The 25,000-nt window shown below is 38.9% G+C and overlaps 1 protein-coding gene across 1 annotated transcript in view; it reads right to left on the minus strand.

Annotated features, from left to right (window-relative positions):
- Window positions 1-17,176, minus strand: part of LOC123519070 — a 326,293-nt gene extending 309,117 nt beyond the window's left edge. The window contains exon 1 of the mRNA XM_045280247.1: window positions 17,084-17,176. The gene's annotated coding sequence lies outside the window, so the exon portion shown is untranslated. The remainder of the gene's footprint in view (window positions 1-17,083) is intronic.
- Between the last annotated feature and the right edge of the window lie 7,824 nt (window positions 17,177-25,000).

Raw genomic sequence — 25,000 nt, forward strand, 5'->3', positions numbered from 1 at the left:
CTTTGTAGTGAGAGGCGCCCAGCGAAACTCAAATGTATGTTAATGGCTAGCTAGATTCAGGGGACCGGGAAGTCGTTTGCCATTCGATGTTCGAAATGACAATGAAAATCCGGTCGTAATATGTTAATGTGGTACTTGTTAAAGATTATGGAGGCTTTAGTAATAAGTGGAACTCATCAAAATTCAAATGTACACTAATGGTTCGATTCAGACGATGGAAAACTTGGTGGCCGAGCTCAGGGTCTCTTAGGATGTGTGATGAAGTACAGGATGACATCTGTCTCGTATTGAGAACTCATCACAGGGGAGTAATGAGTGATTTGTTTGTCTTTAAAGTAGCCGTGTTGTGTATGAGGGACCTTTTACGTCATATTAACTGTTCTCTATAGATTATGAAGAGTAACCATTACATGTCACGTCAAGAGGTAAATGAATGGACTTTGGAATTGTTAATTTAAAGTAACTGCCACCGCAAGACGCTATTATCTGGAAGAGCATCAGTAGTAGTAGTTTTTTTTTTTTTTTTTTTTTTTTTTTTTTTTTGTCTGTAATTTAAAGAGAAAATTCCATTTGTACACTATTTAGTACCTAATGCTGGACATGTTGACACACGTACACACACCTTTCAGTTATTCTTGCCCCGTGCTAAGAAAATATCCCATTCCAAAACTGTAAATCTATGAGAGAGAGAGAGAGAGAGAGAGAGACGGGGGGAGGAAAGAGTTGATTTGCAGCCTTTCCACCCACTACATAGGTGCATTCAATGGATCTTTTCTCTTCAAGTTCGTCTCTCTCTCTCTCTCTCTCTCTCTCTCTCTCTCTCTCTCTCTCTCTCTCTCTCTCTCTCTCTCTCTCTCTCTCTCTCTCTCTCTCTCTCTCTCTTGTGCCCCACATAGCAGCTAATTTAGTCAATCGGACTCATTCGTCCCTCTTCTATATGTCATCGTTTTAGCCTTCTCTCTCCCTCCCATTTCCATCTTTCTACGCTGCTTCTCTACCTCTCACCTTCCCTTCCTCCCCCCTCCCTTCTACATCCCTCTTTCCCTCTCTCCCGCCCTCCCTCCTTCCTCTCATCCTAAGCCGCCTAATCACTTCACAGAAATGGGATATTAAAACGTAATCTTCTTCCTTGAGGGACAGACCACCAAATTAGTTCATACTTATAGAGTTTTTTTTCTAAATAGTAGATAAGATAAGGAAATAAGAAATGGACTTGTGGGTAGATTAATTTCATATCCACTCTATTTGTATTCTTAATCTTGTTACTTTTTTTTGTGTGTGTGTCTTAGATGTGTTATTATTTAGTTTTGTTGCGTTTTCTTTCCTTAGCAACCTTGTGTATATATGAAAAATGGGAGTAAGTCTGGTAAGATAGATTTAGATAACAGACCTGTAAAAATAGTAGTTTAATAGAATAGACTCAATAATAATGTTTTATTTAAGTGTTGAGTCATTAGGGAACTTTACAAAAATTTATGAATAAGGATAACAGGTGTAAATAAATAGCCTTTTTCATAAGAGTGACTGCAGCGTGTAGATTTGGCGGCTTCTTGCATTATTTTCTTGCTTTTTTTTTTTTTTTTTTTTGTCTTGACACTAAAATCAGAAAGATAAAAATTCTGAAAGTCGACAAATTTCAGTATGCTCGTTATTTTTTATCATTTCTTCATCTTTCTCCTCATCAATCTATCTCTTCTATAATCATTAATTAGTTAACAAAAAAATCCATGCGATATACTTTTTTTTACCATTATCTCACTTTTTTCTCAATAATGTGGAATTAATAATCTTTCGTATAGCTAAACTTTTAAGCAGTTATTCTACTTGCATATTTTTTCCCATGCTTTAATATCTGTGCCATGTTTTCCTCACGCCTGAATCTCCCTCAATAGCAGTGTTGAGCGCAGAACGATAATGGAGTGAAGCGACCGAGTCAATATTGGCCGGGAATTAATGAAATGGCATAGTCGGGGCAGGGCTACAGGACGGGACGGGACGCCGGGACATGGAGGAGGGAGTGGGTAGAATAATGGGTGGGAGAGACAGGGATGAGGTTGAGTCTGTTAGAATTGGACATAGAGGAGCGTGAGTGTGGGGGCGTGATTGTAACGAGTAGGGTATGTGGAGGTAAGGGGAAGTGGAAAGGTTAGTTTGAAAAAGGAGAAGTGTAAAGGAAACAGATGTGTGTGGAATGAGAGAGAGGTATATGTGGAAGTAATTAAAGAGATTAGGTTTAGGAGCGTTACAAGAAGGGGACATATATGATGGATGTGAAAGTAGGTGTGTGTGGAGGTGTAAGTGTGTTGTAATCAGGTAGGAAGGGAAAATTGTACAAATATTAAGTGTACAAAATTAAGGTTTAGTGGAAAATTAAAATACAGAACAACACACACACACACACACACACACACACACACACACACACACACACACACACACACACACACACACACACACACACACACACACACACACACACACACACACACACACTCTCTCTCTCTCTCTCTCTCTCTCTCTCTCTCTCTCTCTCTCTCTCTCTCTCTCTCTCTCTCTCTCTCTCTCTCTCTCTCTCTCTCTCTCTCTCTCTCTCTCTCTCTCATATCTCCAAGACTAGATATTTATCACTTAGTGTATAGAAAGCTCATTCTAATCCTTGTCCTTTAATGCTCTTTTGTTCTCTCTTAAACACCGCAACACAATACGCGTCCGATCTGAACTGAACTTTGCTAATGATCTGAGGGATTATAATTCTTGCCATTGTTGCTGTTTTTCTAAGAATATCCTCTGTTCTTTGTTATTAGCGTTGTGATGGAGTTGGAGTTTTGACGTAAAATAGTGCGGTGCGTACATGACCTCTTGCAGCTTCCCTCATTGTCTTATGTTCTTATGCACTCAACTGATATTTTATATGCTTAAAGTACTAATAAAAGGAGCTGAGAAAAATACTAGCCATTTTTACACATGAGCTCTTGGAAGTTTTGCAAGAAAAGGCTTAGCTTAGTAGACACAAAAATAAAGAAAAACACACATATAATCAAACATAGAGACATTAATACTTACAAATACACATATACTTATTGAGAGAGAGAGAGAGAGAGAGAGAGAGAGAGAGAGAGAGAGAGAGAGAGCAGATTTCATTAGATTGAGAGGATGAAGATGACAGGGAGGAAGATATGAGTTCTACAATCCGCGTTAATTAAAGTTGTAATCTCAGTCATTAAGTGAAACAGCAAAATTCACAGAAAGGAACAAAGAGGGAAAGGAAATATGTGCATAGACTGCCTATGTATTTAACTTATTAAAAAATCCTTTCATCACGTCTGTATTCCAACATGTATGGATTCATTGACAAGCAGAAAATAAGGTTATGTTATACAGATGAGATGTAGAGACAGTTAAATATTTTCCTCCTACTACCTTACATAAATTTTAGGAGAGACACGTAAGGGAACTGGCATTCAAGTGGACCTTTTTTTTTTTTTAATCTTTTGTTTCCCTTGGTCGGTTTCCCCTCTTGCATAAAAAAAGAATGGAAACATGTTCATGAGATGATGCATTCAGGAGGCAAGTTGTGTTTGCATGTTAATTAAAGACAGGGAATGAGGCAACACAATCGTGCATAATTGAATCTCTCAAATAAGAAAAGAAATGTAATGCTAATGACAAGGAAGTTTTAACGGGAAGAGTTCATGTTTGTTGTTTGCACTATTGTTGATGAGGTGATGACATTGTTCTTATTGTTCCATTATTATTGCTTTTGAAATTCGAAGGATCCAGTGGTCAGCTGATGTAAGGATGAAAATTGTGTATCTCCTTATATTTTTCAGTAGGTTCTGTGAGACGAGACTTGACTTTTTGCCCCGGGAAATCACCGTTAAGGAGGATGTTAGATTGGTGCATAGATAGATAAACTGATAGATGAAACAGATATAATTACACCCATCCCTGTTTGTGTGTGTGTGTGTGTGTGTGTGTGTGTGTGTGTGTGTGTGTGTGTGTGTGTGTGTGTGTGTGTGTGTGTGTGTGTGTGTGTGTGTGTGTGTGTGTGTGTGTGTGTGTGTGTGTGTGTGTGTGTGTAATAAGAATAACTTTCGGTTTAATTAATTAACATTTCGAGGTCTTGCTGCTGCACATTTGCATCTAATTTCAATTAAATTCTACTTTTAATATATCTTACCCGCAATTTCCAAAATTAATCACACACACACACACACACACACACACACACACACACACACACACACACACACACACACACACACACACACACACACACACACACACACACACACACACGGGCGCATACAACATAACGAACCTTGCACCGTGGATGATGGAATACAAATTGAGAAGAAAATAAACTTTTGTTCCCTTTCATTAACGAGTTTCGGATCAAAGGCAAATGTGATACAGAGAAACAGACGTCCGACAGTTCAGGCACGTTGAGGAAACAGAGACGGGAGAAGAAAGCAGTCAGTTGTTTCTTAATCAGATAGTCGAGAGCGAAAACTATACGAATATGAATTATGACTGACGTCCGGTGGTGATAATTGTAGGAGCAGCAGCAGCAGCAGCAGCAGCAGTAGTAGTAGTAGTAGTAGTAGTAGTAGTATAATAGGGCAAAGAGGAAAGAGAACGTTTCATTTATTTTTAAATATCAATACAGAATTTAGATTTAAGTAAGTGGTATCCTTATCAGTAGTAGGAGGAGGATTATGAGAAAAAAGGAAGAGAGGGAGGAGGAAGAGGAATAAGAAGAAGAGGAGGAGGAGGAGGAGGAGGAGGACGAGAAGGAAGAGGAGGAGGACGAGGGAGAACAGGATATGTAGTAACAACAGCTGTTCCTGACATGGATTGTCATTTTTTTTTTCTGTCGTTTCCGCTGCTGTTAGATTGTGGAGCTGCCGTTGTTGTTTCTCTCATTGAAGTTAGTGGCTCTGTTGCAGTAGTCATTAATGTTACTAGTGCTGATGCAGTAGTTATAGATATCGTTGTCGGTTGGTGTAGCACACACACACACACACACACACACACACACACTCTCTCTCTCTCTCTCTCTCTCTCTCTCTCTCTCTCTCTCTCTCTCTCTCTCTCTCTCTCTCTCTCTCTCTCTCTCTCTCTCTCTCTCTCTCTCTCTCTCTCTCTGTTTCAGTGTACGGTTCTTGTATGCATTGGTTTTGGAGTCTTGGATTGCTAGCCTTTTGCATTGCTTAGCGTGTTTGGTTCCCTCTTTCGTTCCACAAGCGCAGGCAGGATTTTTTAAATATCTCCTGCTTGTCTTTGATGCACTCGCGATAGAGCACATTGATCATGTTAGCATGGCCCGCCCAGTGTTCACAGGAAGATGTCCGCGAGACTGCAGTAAAAGTAGAACTCCAGTGTAGCATTAAGCTAAGCAATTTTACCAGTACAATCATGATTTTTTATCAGGAAAAAAAAAAAAAGCGAATATGTTGTGCCTTTCCCTGCTCGGGGGAAGCATATACTTCCTGTTAGTGGAGAAAAATGTGTTGCTAGTTTTATTGCTGAGCCACAGTGCTGCAGTGTGCACCTGTGCGAGGCTGAGCCCTTAAAGTTCAGGTATGCATGCAGCTCTCCATGATTCCGCCGCCGTGAATACTTTACGCCCCCGGCAGGTCAGCGTCGTCAGGGGCGTGGCAGGCTGGTCGCCCTGCCAACACCCTGAGCGTCCGAGGTCATCTCTGACTGCTCAGTCTGCCTTCCGGTACCTAGGCAAGACAGGATGCTTATCACTGAGACACACGAGATCATTATCTGTACATCAAACCTCGAAGGCTGCACTACATAAATATAATTCCCTGGACTTGCCTACTGTTCATTCATTATCAGAAAAAGAGCAACCTGCGCTTACTTCTACTGTTTTCATTATTTTGTCTCTCAATCTTAATCATGAAATATTTCCTCTATTGACAATTCATTTGCACTTGATGGACCCATAGCAGACCAAGCGATTAAAGACTAAAAGGAACACTCTAAACACAGTAAGAATTACGAGTAGTATAGTATGTTACTCCACTAATGGCACTAAGTGCCATTGCAAGTGTTCTTTGCCCACGTCACAGCAGATGTCAGAGTAACGAGGAAGAAGTTAACTGCTTTGCATGCATCATGAGTCATGGTGGAGTCTTCCTCTCGCCTTTAGGAGAACATTAGGCAGGCAGACGGACCCAGGCACCCTAGGGAGGCACCGGAGAGACGGCCCGCCAGATGGAACGAGGACGCGTGACACGTGTACCTGGTGCCTCGCCTTACCCTTCCTGAATTCCTGTCACCTGTCTGCTTCACCTGGCCACGCTTGTCCCGGTCACAATTAGACGGGAAGAAGAGATGCACCAGGCATATAAACGTTTGCTTTTAGCTTTAAAATTTTCAGAAGAAGCTCTTGTACTATATATTTCACATGGATCACGCTTTCTCTCTCTCTCTCTCTCTCTCTCTCTCTCTCTCTCTCTCTCTCTCTCTCTCTCTCTCTCTCTCTCTCTCTCTGATAGATGCAAATAGATGAAGAGAGAGGGAGAAGTAAAAAAATACAAATTATCACTAAATACCAGTCCATAATCGGAAAATAAAGTCGAAAATTTTCCCTCTGGTGAAGATAATAGGCTCCGTTTATCTCTCAGTTTTCCAATTCACTTCCATTATCATCATCATTTTCACTATCATTATTATTATTATTACTATTATTATTATCTCTATTATTATTATCATTATTATTATTATTATTATCATTATTATTACTATTATTATCATTAACATTATTATTATCACTTCAGTCCATCATGAAAAAAAAAAACGGAACCTGAAGCACTGCCGAATTCAGTTTCAGTTGGAGTAAATGTAGTAGCACTCGGCAGGTCATTCACGCCCCAGAGACGCCCACCACCGCCGTGAGACAACGGCTGGGACGCTAGTAAAAAGAATCCTTGTGCGCCGGAGAGAAGGTGGAGGCAGTGCAAAAAGAACGAAATAATGAAATGAGAAGGAGAGGAGAAAGAGAAAGAGAATATGAAGAAGGCGTGGGGAAAACTAAGAAGGAGAAGAAAATATAAGAGTAGGGACATAGTAATGGTAGTAGTTGAGTGCATGAAGATGTTTCATTTATCCGCTGAAAGTCTAGAATGTGTTCCTTCATGGTACTGTGTTGTGGTGAATTGAAATACGAGAGATGTATTTCAAGATGGCTTAAAATAGAGAGAGAGAGAGAGAGAGAGAGAGAGAGAGATTAAACCGTAGAGCTAGACGAGAAGACCCAAAAAGGAAGCTCTGTTTGGACACAATCTCTAAGGCTTTGACCACCTCGCGTACGTCCACCTTGCTTCGTCGAGCCTGTCCTTCCTTCCTTCCTACCTTCCTTTCCTCTCATCGCATTGATAGTGAATATGAACACGAAATAATATGAAAAGAATAAATGTCTAAATATGTTACCTAGCTGCAGTGAACAAAACATTAGTCTGAGTGTATGTTTAGAATCTCATTACATTCATCGTCATTTATCTTCTTGGCCACCGCACGACTAACCTGTTTGCACTCATTACACTTATTAACATTTGCCGCTTGAGGACACTTTAGGGAGGAACTTCATCAAAATAATTACTTTAATACGCATGATTACTTGCGAGATAAACGACACGACACAGTGAATTTAAGCATCTTGTTCTTTCCATCTCCTCTTCCTTTCTGTACTTTTTTTTTTCCTTTTCCTCTTCACTATTTTCTTATTTTGCCTTTCGTGCCATTTTTCAGAATTTGTATTTCTTTCTTTGCTTTTAATATCTCTACTACTTCTTACTTTCTTACTTTCCTCCGTTTTCTCTCTCTCTCTCTCTCTCTTTAATCTGATTCCTTCCTATGTCCTTCTTTCTCCCTCCCTGATTCCTCAAGTTCATTTCTTGGTACCAGATTTCAAGCTTAAATCTTTTTCTTCTTCTCTTTCCTTTCTTCCGTCTTTCTTCCATAATATCTCTTTCCTTTCTTCCTTCCCAGAGACCTCAAGGGGTTGTCTTTCCCTACCCTCTCTCTCTCTCTCTCTCTCTCTCTCTCTCTCTCTCTCTCTCTCTCTCTCTCTCTCTCTCTCTCTCTCTCTCTCTCTCTCTCTCATCTATCTTCCTTCCTTCCTCCTTTCTCCCTTCCCTTCCTTTCACCTTTCCTTCCTCCTCCCCCCTCAAACATGGAGATGGAAGAGTAAACAAAGCAGAAGAGTTCGAATAAAAGGAAAAAAAAAACAAGAGAAAGGAATGGAGAAGAGAACAAAGATGAAACAATATACAGAAGACTTTTATCCCTCCATCTCCTCCATTCTTCATTCCTTCCTTTCTTCGTCCCTTCCTCCTTTCCTTCCGAGACGTGAGAGGGTGGGGAGGTTGACAGCGTGCCAACCTGTGCAGCTTCAACATAACTATTTAGTGGTGTTCGTCCTCTCTCTTAAAACACATGCTTACCAGGGAGTAGGGAGCAGGAGTGGGAAAATATTGTTCGTGGTTGTGTGTGTAATAGTTTTACCTGTGGTGTGTGTGTGTGTGTGTGTGTGTGTGTGTGTGTGTGTGTGTGTGTGTGTGTGTGTGTGTGTGTGTGTGTGTTTTATTTTACTATACCATTTGAAACATTAACTATTAAAATGATAAAAATTATTATGATAATGATGATAATAATAACAACAACAATAATAATAATAATAATAATAATAATAATAATAATAATAATAATAATAATAATAATAGTGATAATAATAGTAATAATAATAATAATAATAATAATAATAATAATAATAATAATAATAATAATAATAATAATAATAATAATAATTATAATAATAATAATAATAATTATTATTATTATTATTATTATTATTATTATTATTATTATTATTATTATTATTATTAAGAAGAAGAAGAAGAAGAAGAAGAAGAAGAAAAGAAAACAAGAAGAAAAAAAGAAGAAGAAGAAGATAAAAAGAAAAAGAAGAGAAAGAAAAAAAGAAAAAGAAAAACGGAAAAGAAACAAAACCAAGAGGTGAAGGAGGAGGAGGAGGAGGAGGAGGAGGAAAAAGAAAAAAATTAAGAAAAATATCAGAAAAGAAAAAAAGAAAAGTATAAAAGACATAAAGATACTGACAACAACAACATCATGGATAAAAATGACATCGGCAAATTAAATACAAGCATTCACAACACTTTTGGTTTTGCGTTATTTTTTCTAGCTATATCTAATCACTTTACAATTTGTCGGAATGAGGAATTCAAAACACTCCATTTCTTTATCTCTTAAAATGTATGTCAAGTACTTAATGGATCTTTCTTTTTTTATACACGCATACAAAAAATATATAAATTAAAGGATGGGTATAAATAGATAGGCAAATAGACATATAGATAGATAGATAGACATGTTTATAGATAGATAAATAAGTAGATAGATCATTTAAAAGATAGTTGCATAGGCAGAAGGAATAATGTATAGATAGATATTTAGACTTACAAATTGATTAATAGATAGATTGATAGATAGATAGGTAGATAAATAACAGAGAGATAAGTAGAGAGAGAGAGAGAGAGAGAGAGAGAGAGAGAGAGATAAACAATCAAACAAACAAATAAAATCATATCAAATAGACAGAAAAATAATTCAACAATTACTTTATAGTTGATAATTATTAGCGTAGATAGAGACAAAACATAGATAAACAAAAAGAAGATAAGAAAGAAAGAAAAAAAACCGATGGATTGCTAAAGTGACTTGTTAATCTAAACATAAATTGACAGGCTGATTAAATAGCTACATTGACCCACTCATAGTAATTAAGAGACTGCGAGGTGAAAAATGGAAGATAGATAAACACTTAAATATACAGGTAAACATACACACGTACGTAATGACACTAGTTAGGTTCATTTTACTTAGCTCTTAATTCGTTATTGTGTGTGTGTGTGTGTGTGTGTGTGTGTGTGTGTGTGTGTGTGTGTGTGTGTGTGTGTGTGTGTGTGTGATTTACAGAGTCATATATTTATTTTTTCTCGTGACAAAGTTAATCTATTGGGTATCATTGAACCCATGAATTGTGTTGCATTTTTTTTTTCATTCATTTAAATAATTTTTTTTTTCATTCATTTAAATAATTAGTTGTATTTCTGCTGTTAATTTCTATATTGATCTCTGTGCATGCATGTTATCTTTTTGTAATCTATCTATTAACGTATCTATTTACTTACTTCTTATCTATTTATTAATGAATTTATTTATTCTTTTTTACTCTCACATAATTCTATCTTATCTAACTGTTTATTCATATGCAGTGTTTATTTTCATCGTTTCATTATAATATCTATCCATTTAATGTGTGTGTGTGTGTGTGTGTGTGTGTGTGTGTGTGTGTGTGTGTGTGTGTGTGTGTGTGTGTGTGTGTGTGAGTGATTGATAGATGGTCTTACGGTGTTTATCTTCTCTTTCATCTTTACACACCAGCTCAATTCCTGGCCAGGTGTATCTTTACCACCTCCTCCGTATACCTGAGTTAAATGTCCCCTGCTTTCACTTATATATGTGGACAGGTAGTTATTCACGCCTCACTGTAGCAGTTAATTGATAGGCATTCACTTTTTACTTATAAGTCTCACTAGTCTAGTATTCTCTTCAGTATGGAGAGGTGACGAAAGTGTTTATCTACATCAGCTATTTTTTATGACCAAGGGAAGAGTAGAAAAAAGATGATGTGAGAAAAGATAGAAACATGGTAGTGGTGGTAATAGAAGTAGTAGTAGTAGTAGTAGTAGTAGTAGTAGTAGTTATTGTTGTTGTTGTTATTGTTGTTGTTTTGTTGTTGTTATTGTTGTTGTTGTTATAGAAGTAGCAGTAATAGCAGCAGCAGCATTAGTAGCACCAGTTACGTAAGATACATAGCCTTCACTTGTAAATAAACCTTTCTTCCCTCCACCCAATGTCTGTATACGCGACCCATCCAGCACGTCTCCTAGGAGTTTACACCACTTGATCTTGGGTGCTTTTCCGTTCAATTTAGGGAGTACAATATTTACTCTTAACCCTCGGTACTTCTAAATCAGTAAAAAATTAGTATCTTCTAAGTGCACGAGGATATTTATAGGAACTTGTGTGTGACTCATCTATGTTCAATTTATGTTCTTTGTATGTAGTTCATCAATCATGCGTATGTGTGTGTGTGTGTGTGTGTGTGTGTGTGTGTGTGTGTGTGTGTGTGTGTGTGTGTGTGTGTGTGTGTAAACAAGAGTGTTCTCAACTTTTCTTTCCTTCAGTGATTACGAGGTTCATTATCATCCATTCTCTTTAATGTGTCGTAAAGGAAAAAGCACACTCATTTGTTTTCTTTCTTTTTTTGTTCTTTGTCATTTCCTTCATTTTCTTACCCCTACTTAGCCGCACGCTATTAAAATTACTTCTGCTACCTGTGCACGACTAATTTGAAGGTACGCACCCTTGGCAACGTCTTTCTCACTTCACTTAACTTAAAGCCAAGTCGTGATTCTTGTTTCCTTGAATCTTAAGGCACTTTCTTTTCCTTGTTCGTTGGCATTCTTCTTCATTTTAGCTTTTGATCTTCCTGACTTTCACTTTCCTTCAGTATAACAAAATTTCACTGCAATTTATCAGGTTCATTTCTTTTCTACTGTATAATATATCCACTTCATTATCTCATGTTTTTTTTTGTTTTTTTTTCTTGTCTTCGTGTTCAGTCACACATGTATTCCCCTCTTTTTGGTCAGTTTTCTTTATCTATTTACCTATTTTCTTTTTTATCGCTTTGTGTTTTATTTAACGTAAAGTATAAACAAAACATAAGATCAGTACTCACCTGGATAGCCTCCTGTGACATTGACTCACTTGTGTGTGTGTGTGTGTGTGTGTGTGGGTGGGTGGGTGGGTGGGTGGGTGTGGGTGTTTGTGTGTTTGTGTGTGTGTGTGTGTGTGTGTGTGTGTGTGTGTGTGTGTGTGTGTGTGTGTGTGTGTGTGTGTGTGTGTGTGTGTGTGTGTGTGTGTGTGTGTTTCGTCACCGTATCCTATACATCCAATCCTTGATAATTATGTCACTTGATATTACGCATCATATTATCATATCTTATTGATTTATTTTTTTCCTCTACAGATGTGTATCAAGATAGTTTTCTTTGTATTTCTTTACTTTTTTTCGATCTTGTTTCTTTTTCTATTTTTTATCATTATCATTTATATTTTTTGTCGTTGAAAATCTCACTGTTCATGACCTTACTTGATATGCACATTTTTCACAGTAATACACCATATTATTCACTACTTCTTTTTTCCATGGAGTCATCACAACAGCAGTTTATTTAATACACCTTATATTTTCACGTCAATGTATTTAATTTCTTCAGTACATAGCTTTTTCTTATAGCACACGAACGTGGCACTTCACATGACGCTCCTTCACTCTTCACCCTGGAGATGGTGACCCTTTACTTCGACGTATCATGGCACATCCCTCCATTCACCTCAGGCTATTTGAGTTCCTATAACTTTGGTTAGGTGTCAAAAACTTCGGTCATCACAAGCTCATCAAAAAGTCATAGCTCTTCTCACCTCAGACAGCCAGGCAAGTTATCCTCATTTTCTCTGGTTGTTGCACTTTCTTCTTTTTTCTTTCCCTTCCTCACATCATGATAACACTTCACAATAAGCCACACACGAATCGATCGAGTAAATTACAAAGTTCGTCATTTATATTCTTTACTATTCAAGCTCTCCTATTTAGAATGACCCCAGGAAAGATACTACACGCTACTAATGGATTTCTAACCCTACCACTATTAGCAGAATAACAAGGACAATGGTATGAGGGTGAGATGCAATTAAGAAGACAGTGAGGAATATAAACCATGAATACAACCAACCATATTAGAATCATCAGATTTAAAGATATTGCTTGTGCTATAGATACTTTTAAGCTTAATATAATCTTAGAGAAATACGGTTGCATGCATTCTGTAGGTGATGAAAACAATGAGCATGTCAAAGAACTTTCATTGGTAAAGCACATAACGAAGGTAGAGAGGAAGGAGAACGAGACAATAACAATACAAGAAAGAAGTGACGATAAAAGAAACAGAGGAAAAGTGGTGTTAGTGAGAAAATCAGAGAGAGAGAGAGAGAGAAATTGTCTGTCGATTTACGCACCAAGAGAAACAAAAAAATAAAAGCGAATCTCCCAGGGAAAACAAAAAGAGAGAATCGTGTTTCCGAAAAAAAAAGAAAAAGAAAAAAATCGTTCTAACTATTCTTACTTAGTGAGGCGGAGCAATTTTCCTACCATGTTTGGAAATGCTGAGAATAAGCCTCGTTGGGAGAAAAGGCAGTCACAAAAAATCGAGTCTCTTCTACTTGATGAAATTTGAGAACTAAGAAAGAACCAGATATATATATATATATATATATATATATATATATATATATATATATATATATATATAGAGAGAGAGAGAGAGAGAGAGAGAGAGAGAGAGAGAGAGAGAGAGAGAGAGAGAGAGAGAGAGAGAGAGAGAGAGAGAGAGAGAGAGAGACACACCCTACGTTTATGTGTACAGTTTTTGTCATTTTCTTTCCATAATAATTTATCATCAGTATATCCGTCCGATCGTATTATTGAAGATACTAAAGATTCAAATTCTTTATTCCCCTTAATCAAGGAAAGATGAAGGTGGTAGTAGTAGTAGTAGTAGTAGTAGTAGTAGTAGTAGTAGTAGAAGTAGTAGTAACAGTAGTAGTAGTAGTATATAGTGATAGCATTGATGATAATAATGGTGACAACAACAATAATAATGATAATAAAAATAATAATGATAATAAAAATAATAATAATAATAATAATAATAATAATAATAACAATAATAATAACAACAACAACAACAACAACAACAACAACAACAACAACAACAACAACAACAACAACCTTAATCCAAAACAAAGTAAACCACTGAACAAAACCAGCGTGAACTGAGGAAAGCAAAAGCAGCAGCAGTAGCAACCCAGTTAGTCAGTACAGTACCACCGCTAACAATGCCTGCTGACCCACATCACCACCCACACCACGACCCACTGGCACCAACGAAGCGAACTGGGCCACTGGGGAAGTAGAAGAGGGGTGGGGGATGGTAGTCATGGGGTTGGTGTGGAGGGGGCATATCGATCTCCTGGTAATTGTTTTCCTTCATCCAGAAACGTGCTGACTGCTAAATACAACATTGGAATGAGTGTTGGAGGAGGAAGAGGAGGAGGAGGAGGAGGAGGAGGAGAAGGAGCGAATTAAGAGGAGGAGAAGGAGGAACGCTCTATGCATTGACAGGAAAAAAATAAATAGATAAACAAAATGCTGTGTTGTACTGAAGCGGTGCCTTTCCACCTTCCCTCCTCTTTCCTTTGCCGTTTCTCTCCTAGGGGTTCTCGGAATGGGTGGAAGGCCCATTGAAGGTGATCATCGACCCCAATCCCAAATAATTAGGAGCCGTAAAGCAGTATTGGAGTCAATGTCTAGCGTAATTGAGTCGTTACGGCCCCACCGGCTGCTTGGCTTCAGGTAAACACATGCACCGCAGCTATCCTTACTGCTCTTTGAGGCGCGCACATTGGAGTTTATAGTTTTTTTCTTCTTCTTTTTCTGATATTTGGAGTTCTGTGATATGTTACAACTTGAGTCATTCTTTATATTTGGAAGTGTACAAAGGACAGGCGTAGAGGTTAGTTTTCTTTTCTATTTAAAGCTCTATGAAGGAACACTGGATTTATAGAATTGTCTTTATATATTCACTTTTATAGAATATTGTTTTAAAGTTCAGTATTTGTGTCGAAAGCTCCATGAAGGACGGATGCTAATTTTTCTTTTCCAATACAGCTCTATCAAGAAGAAACATTGAGCTCAGTTTTTTTTTTCTCTTTTTTTCTATTTGTTGTTTAGTGTTTACCTCGGATGTCTTTTTAAGTACAGGACACACGTATAGATGCTAATAGTTGGTGACTCGCTGATCACTTCACATAGCACTGGTAGAACGATGGGTTGTTCGTATCAATGACCCCTTTGCAGCACAGTTTGTTGTGTCAATGTTTTCAAAGCAGTCCAGCAAAAAATTGACCGATTCCATTTACTTTTCCATCATTGCTTTTTTTTCGTATTTTTACTATTTCATTTGTTACTCTGCTTTCGTTAGTTCACTTTGGTTCTTTTTTTCCCTTTGTATTGATCACTATACTACGTTACACTGTTCTTATTTTTATTCAGCGGAAATTCCTTCTGTCTCTCTCACCTTTCTCTGTGTTTCTTCTTCGCCATTCACTTGGACGTTTTCTTTCTTTTTTTTTTTTTTTTTGTCGTGGTTTTTACATGTTATTTTCTCAAGCTAAAGAAGACTTTCCACTTTCCAACGGAAAATTAATGTATTTCGTTTTATGAATACTTCTACACTCGCATGAAGTACAGTTACTATTGTGTGTGTGTGTGTGTGTGTGTGTGTGTGTGTGTGTGTGTGTGTGTGTGTGTGTGTGTGTGTGTGTGTGTGTGTGTGTTCAACCTTGCTCTTTAATGCGATGGCTCTCTCTCTCTCTCTCTCTCTCTCTCTCTCTCTCTCTCTCTCTCTCTCTCTCTCTCTCTCTCTCTCTCTCTCTCTCTCTCTCTCTCTCTCTCTCGTCGTATAAACAAAAGCAACACAAGCGAGGAAGACGCAGAACAAAGAATACACTGTGATCATCAGCGAAGAAAGACAGACTAGTGAATAATAATGAAGGTGGCAAAGGGTAAAGCACTTCTACCTTTGTTCCCCAAAATAGTCACCGCCCTCTTAAATGTAAATGTAAATTCGGGACTTTTTTTATGTTGAGTTGAGCGTGCAATATTTTCCACTCTTCCTCTGACGGACTGGGTAAACTTAATCAAGAGGTTTTTTTTTCATATAAACATCTGGAAAGTGCTCACTGAGAAGACAGGCATTTTCTTTTCCAGAGTCACCGTACCTTTGAGTGACAGCATAAATGATAACAACCAAATAAACCTTAAAATAATAATGGTCATAAGATCAAATGAAATAAGGGCATAACTTGCTAATTATTTACTGCAAAATTCACCGGATTAGAGATAAACGATTAATGCTGAGAAAGAGCAAAAACAATGGAGGAATGGCTGGAAAAAGACAGATATGAGGAGTGGGAGCTGGGAAGAAAGAGCAGAGAAGAAAAATGGGAGGATTTGGGGAAGAAAAGTATTAGGAGTGTGGAAATAGGAGAAAAGAGGGAGAAGGAAGACTGGAGGAGAGAGAGAGAAAATAACTTGGGAAATACCGAGGGCATGAACAGTAAAATGAAAGGATGTAAATGGAGTTGTTGTGCTGAAGTTGGAAGGAAAAATTGAGTGAAGTAAATATGGAGGGTGGGAAAAAATGCATTGATGATTATGCGGTCAAGGAAAAAATATAAATATATATATATATATATATATATATATATATATATATATATATATATATATATATATATATATATATATTCCCATATTTTAAGAACTAAAAAAGATTCTTGATTTTCGACGATCACATGAATTGTATAAGGTAATAATTTTGATTCTTTAGTATTTTTCAAACTCATTATTAGCTGAAAAAAAAATAAATCAAATAAAGTCCCTTATTGTTTTCTTTTTTATTCTTTTTTTAGAAGCAGGATTCAGGAGGAGGGGGGAGTTTTGAGAGGGGCAGGGGACAGGGTCACTGGGTAGGGATATGGTAAATGGGGGAGGAGGGCAGCTGGCAGCACAGTATCCCCGGCGGACACCATCAAAACTAAAGTGGACTCGCTCATGGTACAGTGTAATCATCCGCCTTGTGATTCACGTACGCTGGCGACGCCTGAGTGTCCTCCTACCCGCGCCTCGACAAACTTGACGAACCTTTGTTGGTCACCCCGTCAAGACCAACGCGTGGTGGGAAGCGCTAAACCATCGCGGCCCTCCTTCAGCAGCGCCGCCCACCGCCGCCCTACCACCAGCCGCCCACTGACAGGGACTACATACTAAGCACACGTTTTCAATGGAGCATACCCGTAGGACACCTGTTAGAATCCGAAATGATGACGTCACCACTTAAAGGTCAAAGGTCACGGCTTCCCCACTCGCATGACACACTGGCTACAGACGGACTGACGGAGGGTCTCTCTCCCGACCCCTCGCTGCCGCCGCGCCGCTGCCAGCCGTACGATTCCTGTGGCTGAGGCTTCACACTATGTCAGAAACGTCTCTTCCTTTGAATCGCATTTATTTTTGTGTGTTTTCCTCTGAACTGATGACTAAAGTAGTGTATGAGAATCTGGCGTGTGAGGGAGACAGTGCGTATGTATTCACAGTATGGTACTTCTGTGATAAGTGGTCTTGTGTGTCTTGTATTGCGATAGTATGTGCTCCACGTATTGTGTGGGTGTTATTACATTTACCCGAGATGTGGTGGTGGTAGTGGTACAGGTGCTGGGTGGGTGTACGGTGCCAGGTGGAAGATAGGAAGAAGCGTAGAACCATCGATAGATATAGCGGTGAGTTTTCCCCGTGGCTACTGATCAGCCAGGCTCAAACAAGAAAGGAAAATATAAATCACGGCCCTCAAAGACCAGAAGAGCTTAGCAGGTAAAGGAAAAACAAGATGATTGATCGCTTCAGTCATATCTCCATTGCATTGCTTCAATGGCAAGGGACTAAACGCTGCATGGATTATATTTCGAAAGTCCATTAATATTTCGTTTTTCTTCTCTCCTATCAATCATTAGTTATTTTCAGTGATTCTTGAAGCTCTGAACATCAAAAGATTGTGTTGTGTGTCAGTTATCTGACCGCCATAGCCCTTAATTTTAGCCATTTCCTAGTATGTCTCGTATATTCTTCACCTCTTTCTCTTCATCAAATTAAATTCATGACATCATCATTGCCAAAATTCCAACAACAGGAACACATGAAAGAATCTGTACTGAAAAAAAAAAAATTGAGTGAAATTTTTGGAATAGGAGGCCAAAATAAGAAATGATAAACATAAGATATAGCTTGATGAGTCTTTTGAGTTTGTTCTTGTGAGTTTGTTCTTAATGGTGGCACAGGTCAAACTGAATCGGAGTGTGAATTAGGAAAAAAAATAATATTGTGAGCAGGTGTACGTAACAACAAGGTTCCCAAAAGAAGTCGTTTGTATCGATGGATAAAAGTTTTGTAACAACGTCGTCCAAAGCTATGTTTCATCAAGTACAAAGAGCCTGGCACGATAATACGAGGGATGATGGGCACACACACACACACACACACACACACACACACACACACACACACACACACACACACACACACCTTTTATTTTGTTGTATGAGGGTAAAAAATATATCTGAAATAAACTTACTGTTAAAAAAAATCTAGCAAAATAAGTGTAATGAATAACATTGTAAAATGCCTAACCATATATGCAAAAGAAGCAATACTCTTCCATGTCAGGATCAGTGAGTGTTTTAAAACTAAGTGTGTATCTATCTTTACTGTTTTTCCCCTTTATTTTACATGTATACAAATTATAATCTTTGAAAGACTTCAGTAATACTTATTTTAATTCCACAAATACTGATTTTTGTCATACTTGCGTTTTGTAAGTCATGCCATGAGCAGCACACACACACACACACACACACACACACACACACACACACACACACACACACACACACACACACACACACACACACACACACACACACACACACACACACACACACACACACACACACACACACACGCACGCACATGCACACATACACACAGCTCAGTGGTTAGAGCGCTGGCTTCACAAGCCAGAGGACCGGGGTTCGATTCCCCGGCCGGGTGGAGATATTTGGGTGTGTCTCCTTTCACGTGTAGCCCCTGTTCACCTAGCAGTGAGTAGGTACGGGATGTAAATCGAGGAGTTGTGACCTTGTTGTCCCGGTGTGTGGTGTGTGCCTGGTCTCAGGCCTATCCGAAGATCGGAAATAATGAGCTCTGAGCTCGTTCCGTAGGGTAACGTCTGCCTGTCTCGTCAGAGACTGCAGCAGATCAAACAGTGAAACACACACACACACACACACACACACATACACATGAAAAAAGTATATATAAATGCACATGACTGTGAAGTTCATAGAAATAAATGTCCTCGTATGGATATCCACACAAGGGTCAAAGTATATATATACCCTGGCCAACACATGCAAAGGTACACGTAGACACTGGAAGCCTCGATTATGTTGCTTAGAGGGAGGTCGTTGTCGTCTCCGCACTGCTTCTCCTGCATCCACAAAGTTTTTACGTCTTGGTGCAGCGCCAGCTCACCTTCCGAACTGAGGCAGATTAAATGAAATAACGATCACATAAATTCACGCTACATTAACTCTAGTGCTTAAACTTCCAAAGCAAGAAGGAAAAACGTAGATTGATATTTTTGCAGAGAAGGATAGCAGCCACTTTCCGCTACACATGTACATCCACGTGCTGCTCTTGAGTCACTGTTCCTTGTCTCATATTTGCACTGAGCCATTGGTGCTATCACAGATGTGAGTGAATACATTGAGACGATAATATCAGCCTTTCCCAGCACGCATCTGTCTAATCTCTGGATACTCGATGATCAGGGGATGGAGCGTGAGAGGGCAAGGAAGAGGAAGGAAGGAAGGAAGGAGAGAAGACATGGTGTACGTATAAGGAAGCAGAGAGAAGAATGAGAGTAAAGTCTCCATCAAACAAGTTAGAATTTCCTTCGGCAAATCTTATCCTGGAATGGTATTAGAGACGGTAAACGAACAGGGAACAAGAGAAGAGATAAGCTACTATTAAAGAGAATATCCTTAAGAAGAGCGGAAAGAAAAACAAGTTGATGAGCGGGTAAAAGCAAGAGAGGTATTACATGGCGTGAATTTATATCTGATAAAAAAAAATTATAAATGAATAAAAATATCTCGCGCAGTTTTCAATAAACAGATAAAGTAGCCTGAAGAAATTACAGTAGTTTCACGGATGCGGTTGTTCTCTTAAAGGAAGGATGAATAAGGAAAGAAGACTGAATAACCCGTACAAGGAAGAAAGTGATAGGGAATATGCTGTACTATGCGCAATTAAGTTATTCTCTTTTGTAGTATACTTTGGGCATAATGATAATCGACACCTGCAGAGTAATTATTATCTGTTACTACGTGTCTCTATCAGAGCTATGCATACAGCACATTGCCATAACAAGTATTATTATCCTTTCCATAAACAAAAGTAGTCATCATTGTATTTTCTCTTATTCCATACAAAAGATACTTAGTTTTTCTTTAATGATCTACGTATCTACAAAATAATAAAGAACTAGGAATATGTCATTGTTTGAAATTCACATGTAAGAAAATAATACAATAGGAAGTCAATTACTACGTTGGATCTTATGTAAATTCTCGACCTCTTGCGTTTCTGATTCGCGAAGGCTGTTGCACGAAAATGACATCACCATCGATGGCATGTGCAAGAAAACTCAGCCCAAAGCAAAGTCGGAGAGTGGAGGAAGGAGAAGTGCAGCACACCCTTGAAGTACTGACAAAACTGTGATGGTGTAAAAGGCAAGAGATGGAAAAATAAGAGGAAGGGGAGACTCAACAGGGTGAGGATGGGAGTGAGTGCATGTCCTGGGTAGGGAACTTTACTATAGAAGATCCCACTAACTCACACAAATTGAACACGAGTGAGTGCTTCAGGGATCGAGTGCTTTTACGTTTGTGCGGTACATCATGTGGAAAGTGTCTGCGCCGTGGCATGGAGGAGGAGGCTTAAGTAGGAAACTGAGAGGGAAGATTGAGGAAGTAGGTGTATTAATGGTCACACACACCTTTATCTTTCATAGCTCTCTCTCTCTCTCTCTCTCTCTCTCTCTCTCTCTCTCTCTCTCTCTCTCTCTCTCTCTCTCTCTCTCTCTCTCTCTCTCTCTCTCTCTCTCTCTCTCTCTCTCTCTCTCTCTCTGACATCGCACTTTCCGCCAGCACTTCCAGAACTACCATCATCTTTTTTTCCTTGTCATCATCACTATCACCCTCATCACCGCTACCACACCACCTGCCTTCCTCCCCACGACCACCACCACCACCACCACCACCACCACCATCATCTTTAGTACAACATATATGACATAGATAAAGGAAAAACACTACGTTATTGTATGCCTTACCACCTCTAAGCACACGAAAATGTTACACCAAAGAGGAATATATGTATAAGTGTTTCATTGCTAGAAAGACTGTTAGCTAGGACCCACACTGCCTGCCAAAGCCGACTGTGACACTTCAATATACTCCAGACTTGACTCACGGCCACGAATGTCTCTTTGTTGGCAATATTGATCGCCGCCAGGAGGAAGGAAGGAAGGAAGGAAGAAGGGGACAAGAACGTTTATGGCGCCGCTGAAACTGTACCATTTTGCCGAGTTTGTGTGTGTGTGTGTGTGTGTGTGTGTGTGTGTGTGTGTGTGTGTGTGAATATGGAACGTATGAAAGAGTTTGTTTTATTTGTTATTGTAAAGGATTTTCTTTCTTTCTTTCTGTCTTTTTTTTTTTTTTTTTTTTTTTTTTTTTTGAGTAATAATGAGTTTAGTTTTGTATCATTTATCGACAGAAGATGAGGAACAAAAAGTAGCGTTATTGACATGCATGATAAAACAGACAAATTAAACATGTGATTTGAGCATATCCTAATGGTAAGTAAGTAAGAATATCTATGTAAGATAGTTTACTTAAAGCCAAATTAAAGTAACCCAGTCACTGAAAGACATGGTGTACACAACAAAAGAAATTGTATAGACTCTCTGTTATGTTTGCTCTCACAACAGTTCGTATCTGTCTTTGTCTTACAGTCGTTTGTTTGTTGGCAGTGGGGGCCTCGCCTTTCCTGGGTTGGTGCTGCATGAGATTCTCTGGCCCTTCCGTGAACTATTTGCCCTCCCTTTCTGTTGCTCCATTGCAGATACCGTTGTTGACTTTACTGCTCTGTCATTGAGATTTTCCTCTGACTAACCCGTAAGCGATATTACGTACCATAGATGAAACTGAAGGCTTTGTTCTGTTCCTTTATTGAACAAGTTATAACCGTTCTCTATTGAAATAATCCCTTAAATTTGTTCTGTAATGTTTCGTTAAGGTTAGAGAAAAGCAGAGAAACCATGGTAGTTAAGGAGATACAATGTAGTAGTTTTTTTTTTTTTTATATCTCCCAGTCTCCTACATATCAAAATTCCTTGCATCTTTCCCCTATAATACCTGCTACGCAAAAACCAACCTATCACTTCACAGGCAATGGTCAGAAAATCAAGGGAACTAAGAAACTGTGAAAGCGCCTTATCTTGATCACTTTTAACGTACTAGAGTGAATGTTATTGTGTTTTCGTGCACTGTCAAAGGGAACAATACCCCAAGCACCTAACTAATCATATGTGCGGCTCTCGACTGTAGTCTTTATGAGATCCCACAGCGTTTCAAAATACAGACCCTGATGTAACTTGAACGACCCGTGAGCTATTATATATGAAGGTATATGTTCCATTCAATCGCGTAATTCCGGAATCTGTAGAAAAGAGAGAACGAAAGGTATTGACTCTCAGGAAGACAGATAGACAGAAAAATACGAGTAAAGAATAGTTCCCCGTGGAAAAGATGAATAAAAGAAAACGGAGGAAAACAGACAATTCCTTTCCCTCGCGAACTTTGCTTCCGTGAAAAATACGAGCCATTTCATCTGATTAATATTGTATCGTCTGTACTTTGCATTTCCTTCTTTTCTTATTTCATGTCCAAAAGAAGGTCAAACGAGGAAACTAAATAGATAAAATAGGTGGATAAATTGATACATGAATAGGAAGATACAGGCTTGTCATATAAGTCGAGTGATATATAGTTAGAGAGAGAAGATAGGCAGCCTTCCATAATATCGTAAACATATCAAAGAGATAATGTCAAATGGCAAAACTGAATAGGTAGATAGAGACTTGATAGATAAGTAGATAGATAGATATATAGATAGATAGGGATGATAGGTAGGCTCCCATAATATCGTAAACATATCAAAGGGAGAATGTCAAAAGCCAAAACTAAATAGATGAATTAATATCTCAATAGGTAGATAGAGGCTTGATAGATAAGTAGATAGATAGATAGATAGATAGATGATAGACAGGCTCCCATAATATCGTAAACATATCAAAAAGAAGACAAACACGGAGGGAGATTGATGGGTCTGTCTGCACGTCGCTCCAGGTAATAACTCACACCAGGAAGCAGAGGCCAGTGATGCAGAGGACCCCGACCAGCACTTCGATGGCCATCTTTATTACCTCGTAAGATGGTATTTTTATCAACTCTGAATATTCCTTGCGTCACATCTCTCTCTCTCTCTCTCTCTCTCTCTCTCTCTCTCTCTCTCTCTCTCTCTCTCTCTCTCTCTCTCTCTCTCTCTCTCTCTCTCTCTCTCTCTCTCTCTCTCTCTCTCTCTTTCTGGTCGCGCTTTGCTTGACAGACGGAAATTCTAAGCGAGTTTCCTGAAAGTTTGCTCTAATTAACTTACCGGTGTTTGACGAGTAATTACCATTTCTAGTCGACTGCCTGGAAAGGGACAAAGGAAACTACGCCAGAATGAAGGAGTCGCGGGTCTTGCAGATAACCTTACGTGCTTTAATCATCGAAAAGTTTGCCCAAGTACATACTGATGAAACCTAGGACTATTTAGATTTGACACCTGTTGTTTATTTTACTTTCTACATGGCTCTAACTTCATGACTTTTTTTTTTTTTTTTTTGTTTGGTGTCAGTCAGAAGTTTTCGTGAATAGGAGATAACGAAGGTACTAAAGAGTTTGATCTATTCTCCCACTACAGAGTTTGATCTATTCTGGTACTCCTGTTTCAAGTCAGTGGTGTCACTTTGCGTCTCAGTGAGCCTTTTTATTTCATCGTTATTGTTGCCCTTGGTCAGTTTTCCGCTCTTACACACATAGAAATATCAAAGTTATACTCTTATACACCACCATTGCTTTGTGTTGGCCTTGGGAAGAAGCCACAGAGGTCACAGAAATAATGATGAAACAGACATGCACTAAATAAATGAGATTGAAAGATTTGCAATTTCCTTCCAATCCATTCTTCTTGATTTGATTTTTATGCATACATTTACGTAATCTCTCTCTCTCTCTCTCTCTCTCTCTCTCTCTCTCTCTCTCTCTCTCTCTCTCTCTCTCTCTCTCTCTCTCTCACACACCACGTCCCCTTTGAACCACTGTAAAACCTCCTATTCCTATCTTCCCTCCTTTCCTTCCTCCTTCTCTCCTTCCCTTTCTCTCCACGCTCCAGTAAAGCATTGTCTCCTCGGTGTCTGGACTATTCCGTGGCAATGTGTTCCAATCCAATAACACGTCTTTCTACACCTTCCCTCGCCCCTCACGACCGTTTCCACCTCCTCCTCCTTCTCCTCCTCCTCCCCAGTACACCTTGGCGAGCGCCTCTTCTCCTTGACAGCAGCTTCACCACCACAATCTTCCACTGTGTTTTCTTTGGGTATTACGCTTCCTCTCTATAGTCTATACCTTTCTTCTCCCTCCGAGCTTATATATGTTTTTTTTCTTTTTTTATCCAGTTTTGTTTCCTTGCTTTGTTCTTGTAACTCACTGTATTGTTGCCTTTTTTTTTCTTCTTGTTATTTTTAGCGTTGGCTTTTTTTTTTTTTTTTTTTTTTTTGTCTTCGTATCTATTCTTATCGTCTTTATTCGAACCATCAGCCTCGCCCTCTCCCGTTTTCCTTATTGCCTATTCTCCTTTCTTGTTCACTTCAACTTTCCTTTTACGACACACACACACACACACACACACACACACACACACACGGCCCGGTAGCTCAGTGGTTAGAGCGCTGGCTTCACAAGCCAGAGGACCGGGGTTCGATTCCCCGGC

The sequence above is a fragment of the Portunus trituberculatus genome, chromosome 44, assembly GCF_017591435.1.
Source record: "Portunus trituberculatus isolate SZX2019 chromosome 44, ASM1759143v1, whole genome shotgun sequence".
Lineage (NCBI taxonomy): Eukaryota > Metazoa > Arthropoda > Malacostraca > Decapoda > Portunidae > Portunus > Portunus trituberculatus.